Raw genomic sequence first — 9886 nt, 5'->3', positions numbered from 1 at the left:
GAGTCGGCCTAGATTTCATTTCCTCAGCCTAACTTAAAGGGGTATAGCAGGCTCCTTAATCTCATGCACCACTGATTTTAATTTGGTGATTATTTCCAATTGGATTGAGTATCTCTGTTTTAATGTTATCTTATTCCCGAAACCTTCATTTCTTATTTTGGGAATTCACTCTGAAAATGGGACTCCAACTTAGGAAAGTGCAGTAATGATTAATAGTTAATATTTATTGAAGTTTTTACTACAGTCTAAATCCTTTGTGAAATGATTTCAAGCAATTTTGTTTAATTCCCACAACAAGTTTATGAAGCAGCAGTCTCATACTCTCTGTTTTAGAAAGAGAAAACCAACACCGTGAGAAGGCCACTTACCCAAGACCACAAGCTGTTGGGATGTTACAACTCAACCCCACCCCTATTCCAGTGCTTACCCCCAATGTAACACGTCCTTCAAATTCCAAGTTCACTTCCAAGTGTCAGAACGTCATCAGTACCTCTCTCCTTTATTTTAAAGTCACAAAGTGTCTTCTTAGCAAAAGTTTTAGTGCACGAAAAAGGGAGGAAGGGAAAGAGAGAGAGAAAAATAAACCCCTCACACCTCCTGAATACTAGAATGTGCTAAACTCCGTGATGTCTGCTTTCTGTTCATGAACTGATCTAATCTTCACCACAACCATACTATATGGGGAATGTTGTCTCCACTTTGAAAACAAATAAGCTAAGATCTAAAAGCTGCATGGTACACAACATTTCAGAGGGAACCGGGATGGGAAACCAGGTCTCCACTCTTTCCACTTACCAACCTCCTTCCCCCAAAAATCCAATTCCACATGAGCCACATTGTTCCTCCCCTCAGGTCTTTCCCTGCAGCAGAGTAATTTTACATTATGTCCAAGGAAATAGTTCCAAGAACTCAACAACCCAGAGAATTCCTCGCTCAGTTGTAATCCATCAGATAATTCATGCAGGAGTAGTACTCAAGGACGTACCTCTTGCCAGTTCTCAAAGCACAAGATTCACTTACATTGCTGCTGTAAGCCTCAGAGTGGCCTTGATTTTATTTATGTAAAATAGAGGCATAAAAAGCTGATTATCTACCCTGAAGTGACATAATTATAACATGTCCCTCCTACCACACTCCACTCCAAGGAAAAACCACGTAAGAAACACAACGTCTCCATGTGGTTAGCTGTGATAGCATTGTTTTATAGGTGACAAACTGTGACTCCCCAAAAATAAATGGATTTCTTTCAACATGTAGTTCAAGACCTAGAGGGAATGCTGGAATTGCTGCTCTCAAATTTTTGGTTAGTTCTTAAATTCACATGCTTCAATATTTACAGTCTTACATTTCTCTTCAGGCTGTCAGAAAGACAATTCAAGGAGATGCAGAAGCAAAACATGGACAATGGTTTCAATTTTACACATTTCAAAGGAATTATTAAATATACACTTTGGGGTACAATGATAACTTAGGTCAAGTAAAGCGGAGCATTGTGACTTTAATACACTAATATAGCTTTGTCCCAGATAACTTCCTCTCAGAGAAACCTGAGGTCCTGATTCAAGTCAAAATAACTGAAGTTGGGGTTGTGTGGAATCTCTGCCTCCTATCTTTTTTTTACTTACTCAGAATTAGTGAGTAAGCACTTACTATATGTAAAACACAGAGTCCTAGTTTTTTTCTTACACTAAACATCACAAGCAAATTGAGATGGTTGCTCAATGCTATAAAAATACTTTAAAAATTATTGAACTGCATACTTAAATTGAATGAGTTTTATAATATAGAGTTAAATGTCAATAAATGTATTCCTTTCTGTTAGGTATATAGATGTAGTACTTCAGAAAGACATAGTGAAAAGAACATAAGTTCTGTAGTGAAATAGATTTTGCTTAAATCTCTTGATTTGGTGGTTTTGGGCAGTTTGAATTACCTCAGTAAGTCTTATTGTCCTCATAGGTAAAATGAGAAAGACTGAACCCCATCATAGAATAATTGTGAAGATCAAAAGAAGTAATTCATTGCTGAGCACCTAGTATGAATATACTGTATGAAGTTTAGTAAGTACTCATTTTAAGAGCTGCTAATGGAATTTTTGGAATAGACTAGAAAACAATGGAGATTTTAAAATCTGTCATTCTCTCCACTGCTGTCAATGTTGACCCAAGCCAATAGCAGCTTTATCTTTCTTGGATACAGTGCTCCCTACCTCGTTGACTATTCATGTGTCCTAAGCCAACAATCCATTCATCTTTTCTCTCCTCCTTCAGAAGTGCTCACAGCAATGTCTCACTGACTCTTGTACTTGTTATTACATAACTTCTAAAGTTGGGTCAGGGAAACGAATTTATGTATGATTATCCTTTGAGAATCAGACCTGATGCCCATAAACTTCCAGTCCTTCCCCATAGCTGAATGAAGGTCCTGACTCTGACTCAAATTGAGCTCTATACTTGGTAAGGGTAGTTCCCAGTAGTTGCTATACAGGATCTAGAGGTTCTGGCAAAAGCTACTCATATTCAATTTTACTGGGAACTTATTAGAAGATTTCCTTATTCCAATGACTACAGCTCATGAGGGGACAAGTAGAAGTGATGTCTTCCAAATAATTCCAAATTACAGATGCAAAGAAATCCCCAAAATCGTTCTTGTGATACCTCCTTGTTAATATTCTAAGTCAATATGCAAATTCCAAATAGTGTATGATCCAAACACTATAGCATTATTTTAGAGAAATCCCTTCAAATTAATGGCATTCTTTCCTGAAAATTTGACTGACCACTATTTACTTACCTTACTACTTCTTGGGATGAGTTGATGACTTGATAGCCAAGAAGGTGACCCTGATCGCTAAAGCTGAGGAGTTATTTAAAGAAAATTGCTTTCTAAAAGGTTGCACCATGCATGTGCTATGTGAAGACACAGCAGATTATTTTCTAGCTTTTACCAAAGTGGTTATAATCTTGAGATAATTTTATTTTAAATCCATGCATTTGCAACCATTGAGTGCTTCTCCTGGTGTAAAGTGCTGTAAACGTGCAGTGTTGGGAAAGCTGAAACAAATGGTTTACCTAGCTTCTATTTGATGTATACTTGATTAAACATACGGTTTGTAAAACAACAGTTTTGAAAATAATACACTGCTAACCAGTCCTGTTTGTGACACAGATAGATGGCATTTGCTCATTCTAATCTGTGGAGTAAGTCACTCCCTCTACATTTGACTGCCTCTTCCAGTTCTTTCAGTATTATCTTCATTATGCAAATTATTTTATTCCTCAAATTTGACCAAGGTTATTCTTTTCTCAGAAAATATTTTTTTTTCTTGTTGATCTCATGGTTAAAAATTTAGGTGTTTTATTACCAAAGTTGTCTTTCAAGTTCATTATTCAGACAACCACTTGCTTAGTAAACTCCTTAGCCTCATATTAGCAGATATACCTCAAATAAAGCATCTCTTGGATTAAACTGATCACCTTCTCACTTTTTCCCAAACGGGCTTCTCTTTCTGTGTTATGCATTTAATACCACTTTTCAAACTGGACGCTTCAGGCCCACTCTAGTTTTTTTCTTCTCTTTTGCTAACACATTTATTTAGTAGCAATGTCTTTCTAAATTTTTATCTATAATTTCATGGGAATCTATCCTTTTTTTCCCAGTCCCCTGGTCCCATTTTTGCCTAAGCCTATCACTTTTCTCATACATTTCAAGGGTTTCTACCCAACAATGCTATTGGGAAGGTCACTTCCCTGTAGTCAGTCCTCCATGCTACTATGCTATTCATCTATCTAAAATGCCTCTTCCACAATCATGTCCCCACACCCTCCCTCATCACAGTTGGTCTCCTTACATCCTCTAACCAACTGGTGCACTTAGGAGGTGATTGCCTTTTATCTGCATATGTGGTAGGTTAAGGATGGCCACAAGATTTCTGGGAGTCTATTTTCCTTTTCCTTGAATTTTATCAGAAAGCTAGAAGTGATGCTGACTCTCTGGATGCAGGCCCTAAGAGACTCAAAACTTCTTCCTACCTCTTAGAATGCGTGCTCTTGAAACCCAGCTGCCAAAGCTGTGGGAAAGCCCATGCAGCTTCATAAAAAGGAACCAGCAACAAGTCCTAGTTGATCAACTAACCAGCAACAAACTGGCTAACAATTGGTGAAACCACTCCAGCTGAAGCTGCTTGGGTAGAAACAAGCTGTCTGTCAAGCCCTGCACAAATTAAAGATTCATGAGGAAAACACAGGATGTTATTGTAAGTTACCACGTTTGGGGGTGTTGTGCGTAGATACCTGGAACAGCATCGAATAGCGTCCATCTTCTCTGCCAGATTAATTTCTTCTCCTTCTTAAAGATACAACTCAAATGCCATTTCATTTAACAGTAGAAAACTTTCCCCAATCTGTTGAGACAAAACCAATTATTCTCTTTAGTGTTTCTTTAGCACTGATTACATTTCTTTTTGTAGTGTTTAATGTCCACCTCCCCAAAAGCACTGTAAATTCCTTGTCAGCAGAATTTGCATTAATCATTGTACCCTAGTGAATAACACATGTGACTCACTTGAAAATTCAATGTAGCAAGTCCTATACTGTGATGATTTCTACTTTTTTTTTTTTTTTTTGGTACCAAGGATTAAACCTAGGGATATTTAGCCACTGAGCCACATCCCAAGCCCGTTTTTTCTTTTTTCTTTTGAGACAGGGACTCACTAAGTTGTTTAGGGTCTTGCTAGGTTGTTGAAGCTGCCTTTGTTTTGTTTTTTAATTTGTTGTTTTTAGATGCACATGACAGTGGAGTGTATTTTGACATGTTATACATACATGGAGTATAACTTATTCTAATTAGATCCCATTCTTGTGGTTCTACTTGATGTGGAGTTCCACTGGTCGTGTATTCATATATGAACACAGGAAAGTTATGTCTGGTTCATTCCACTGTCTTTCCTTTTCCCAACCTCCCACCCTTTCCTTTGTTCTCTTTTGTCTAATCCAATGAATTTCTATTCATCCCCACCCTTTAACTTCTAGTTTTAATTTTATTTTAATTCCCCAAACATTTATTGGATACTGTGTACCATGAGGTATGTCATGAGATAGGGATGTCGTATGGATAAGCTGTGGCTCCTGCCTTTTCTAGGCTTGTCATTGACCCACCTAAAGTCACTTGCTCTTTGTTATGTGGTGCAGATTTCCGGGAAGACTTTCAAGTGTGTGAATAAGGGCTTCAGTAGATTCAGAAATCTTTTTTTTAAATATATATTTTTGTTTTAATTGTAGGTGGATACAACAGCTTTATTTTACTTTTATGTGGTGCTGAGGATCGAACCCAGGGCCTCATGCATGCCAGGTGAGTGCTCTATCACTGAGCCACAACCCCAGTCCAGATTCAGAAATCTTATTGGAGAAAAATATTGGTCCTTTCTGTGGAAGAAAAGGGTTTCAAGAAGAACAGATGGTGACTGTTCTTGGGGACAAAAACAAAACAAAACAGAAAAAAGTCCCCCAAACTTCACAACTCCAATCAGACTCCTACTAGTTTCAGAAGAAGGTTAAAAGTCTACCTCCTAAAATGTGTAGTATTTAAAGTCTTCAGTGAGCAACACAAGATATTTAAGACCTAAGGCTCTTAGGAATAAACCACAACTAGACTGTGACCCAAAATTTGCTGAAGGCTCGTTTCACACATCACATCTGCTATGTGAGAAAGACAGTGTAAAAAAATAACCATTAGAGCTATTGTGTTCTCAATTATCAATGCTCTGGGTTAAATATATGGTCTTGAATCTACTGTCTCAAATGTCCAAGAAATAATGTAGATGAATTAAGATTTAATATCGTGTCCCAGGTTTATAGAGAAAAAGAAAAATGAGACCATTTGAATAGTCGCACAGTTAAAAAACAATTATGCATCATTGCATCTATGTAGACTGTTAGGCTCTTTAAAGTTAGGGACTTTGTCTTATTTGTGTAGCACAATGCTTGACCATTTACTAGGCATAAAATCAAAGAAATCTAATTCAATAACTAATTTGAACTAGTCCATATATAAGAAGAAATAACTTTACCTTTGGTTCAGTGTTGATAAAAATGTTGCCCCTGCTTGGAAAATCGTGTTTCCTCTTCTCTGACAGTAAGCACTATATGTTCCAGCAGTTTCCATTTTTTGTCCTAGCTGTCATGAACCTCTGGACTATATTTTGTATTCCACCATAGCTTATTTGGTGATGTCAAATTATGAGGAAATTACAGTACACACTTACTCATTCACCAAAGCATGTACAGGTAAATATTATTGCCAAATGTTCTTGAATGCAGTAAAATTGCACTTGACTTAAAATAATTTATACTTCTCAGTGACATTCTCCCCTTTTCCATATATTCAAGTCAATGAGATTCTATCATACATATGTTCCCACTTAGGCTGGTTTTAGAACTAGAGTCCAGAATAAAACTAAAAACATGAAAAGAAATACCTAGAAAAAAAGGGTTACTTCAAAACATACCAATCTCTCTTTGGAGGGCTGGAGGGACTATTTGAATGAGTCCTCTATCTGCACAGCTTACCTCTATTCCACTTTATAGGGATGTGGAATGGGATACAAAAAACTCGGCTAACACATTGAAAAACGTGACATCAGCAACTTCTCCTGGAGTACCAGCACAGTTTTCCAAGATGAAAAGAGTGTTCAAACAGAAGCAACCAAGTCCATGGTCTCCAAGAAGCAGACAGTAGGTCCTTAAAGCATTAGTCTCACAAAAGCATAGGGCTCAAAATAATTCTGACGTTACCAGCTGCATATAATTCAGCACTTATGAATTATCCGATAAGGAATGATAATCTCTCCTCCTTCATAAAAGGGATAAATCTGAGTTTGTTTGAACAGACTAAGGTTACAGAGAGGGCCTGAAGTACAGAGGGTTCATAAGCTTATTCGGTTACAGATATGATCTTTAACTTTCCCTAGCCAAAGAAGCCAAAAGTAAACATTTCATAACTTTTAATGTGTGGTTAGCAAATATAGTTGGCCTATGGTCATGGCCCTGAAGCCTGGAGTCCTGGACCAGGTCAGCTGAGCTGGATCTAGTAGCCCTCTGCTTAAAGCCTTCCCCTGTAGTTTCAAAAGAACAGGGTCTTTTGTATCCACTTGGCTCAGTTGCTATAAACACTTGCTGTATGTTAAATGACTTCTCAGGTCCACCCAATCTGGTTTGCACATCATTAGCCTGGAGGATGAAATGAATGCCTTAAGATAGTTGACTTTGTTAAATACTGAGACCTTGGTAAACTGAAAGCCCTTCGTATAAAATATTACATCAGGTTGGCTAACATTCCTGTTTCGTGAGTCACTGGTACCTCCAAGTTGCCCTTGAAATTTCAAATTCACTGTGGTTGCTTCCAGACACGTACAGTATTTCTTTTTTTTTTTTTTTTAATTTTATTTATTTATGTCTTGATTTGGATGCCAGCTCTGCTAGGAAAAAAATGTGGAATATTTAGCATCAGAGCAAATGACCTTCATTTACATCAAAAAGGAAAAAGAAAAGCAGCATTATAGAACAGGAGGGAAAAGCTAGACCAGGAGCCAGAAAATCCACCACAGACCCATGCTTTCCCCCGACTGACTGCACTGTATTTCAGGTGGTACCACTACTCATCCTCCCTAGTCCTCATTGGTAACGGTCATGTTAATATCTGCTACAAGCCTTCACTTTTCATATGCATAGAGGTTTGAGTTAAAAAAAAAAAAAAAGTACTGATTAATAAGCAAAAAAGTTCAAGTGGTTGTGAAATTTTCATTTTGAAAAGCTCACGCAATAAGTTGATTATGCTTACAAATAGGACAGATGATCACTTTAAAAGCTAACTTTTATTGGAACAATCAACCATTGGTGCTTTAAAAACTGTCACGATATTATTGCATTGAGGTTTTGTGGCCTTTTCTGTGACGATGCTTTCACTGCTGTCCTGAAACCTACCTTGGCTGAGATGTCACTCGAGAAAATACACTGCGACTATAGCAGTCATACAATAGAAAGAAGCTTGATAGTACAAACAGAGTCACTATCATTTCTTGAGAATACCTTAGTATCATTTTTCCCATGAGGTTTTCTTGCTGCTATTAGAGTACAGCCATGGGGTCAAACCCATTTATCTGAAAAAATTAGTAATTTCAGTTTCCTATCATTCTGTTGTAGCATATCTTGTAGCAGATTTGACCTAAGAAATTTCAGACACTATATATACGCTTTTGAAATATCTACTTTGTATCAATAATACTCCTCCACTCTTGCACTGAAATGTTTAAAAAGGAGGTTGCACTCTTGTTAAAATTAAAGGGAGATTATTTGATACTAAGTATATTTTATTATAAGTTTAAGATTTAAATTCCAAAATAGTCTCTGAAAGAATATATCACCATCCTTTCTTTACAAATACAGAAACCAAATGTTAAAAAGGTCTTACCACTTCCCCTTTTCTAGAAAATATTTTTAAATGGCTTACTGAAAATGTGACAAAGAGGGATGCCCACAATTCTCTTGAAAGTTAACAAAAATATGGATTTTTTAAAAATCCAAACATCTGGAAACCAAAAAATGGGAGAGAGAATTCCTGAATGAGACAAAGTAGATGGGATAACATATCAGGAAAGCAAAGCCAGAGTAAAGAACCAGAAGAAAACACAGTTCAAACCACACAGAAGTGAAAAACCCTGCAGAGAAGAACAGGGAAAAAGATTTCCAAAATCAGGGTCAAAAGATGCAGGATGTGACATTGGCTGGAGGAAAGCTTTAGTGAGTCTTGGAGAATTGCAGGGAGCAGTGGTATTTGAAAACAAGTTAAAGCCAGGATTATGGACAGTGAGGCAAAATAAGCAGATCGCTGCAGGTAGCTGCTCCGGGTAGAAAGTCCCAAGCCCAGAAGCTATCCACTGGCAAACCTAACAACATATTCTGTACCTTCCCCATAATCTCGTAGCAACCTAAATAGATATGTCATCCACAGGCAAGTGAGTAGGGACATCTCAAACATGAGTATGATTGTTACAACCAAGAGTCACCATGCTCAGCAATGGAGAAGCAATCATTCTCCAGAAGATCATTATAAATTCAATATAATCACAGCCAAATTCCTATCAGGATTTAAAAATAAAAACTAGATAAGATGATTTGAGAGGGACAACTGGGTTGACTTGCCATAACAGATATCAAAATAGTATATAATTATGAAAAGTGCAAGCTATATATTAGCACAAGAATAGACAAGTAGATTGCTGGAACAAATGGGAGTCTAGAAGAAGAGGGAAATGTGCAAGTGTGTGGGGAATGTTAATATGTAAGAGAAAATGGAAATTTGATTTAATCTGAGAAATACTGGATTGCTAAATAAGTGAAGTTGGTCCATTAAATTAGGATTATTTGAGAATTCTACTAAATAACATGCCAAAATAAATTATTGAAAGATTAAATAATAAAACTATAATAAAATTCAAACATTAAATAATAACTTTTTTTAAATTCTGGGAATTAGGAAAGGGCCTCCTAAGAAAAATTTTAAAAATCACACACTCAGAAACATAATTGATAGACTACATAAAAATCTTCAAACGTCTTTGTAACAGTCATTAATGATACCAATAAAAAACATACCAGAAAATATTTACAGAAGTTTAAGAGACAAAGCAGTAATTTTTATTGCATGTAAACAGCCTCTATGTTGATAAGAAGTGGTTAAAAAAAAGGATAAGACACAAGGAAAGAATTCACAGATAGGAAAAATAGTATTGTAATATATATGAAACTATGCCAAACTATTGGGGTTCTCTAGAGAAACAGAGCAAATGTAAATATGATCATACAGGAGATTGACGAGATTGGCTGACACT

Source organism: Sciurus vulgaris (assembly GCF_902686455.1).
Source record: "Sciurus vulgaris genome assembly, chromosome: 15".
In the NCBI taxonomy this organism is placed as follows: domain Eukaryota; kingdom Metazoa; phylum Chordata; class Mammalia; order Rodentia; family Sciuridae; genus Sciurus; species Sciurus vulgaris.
Note: the sequence above shows the minus strand (reverse complement) of the source record.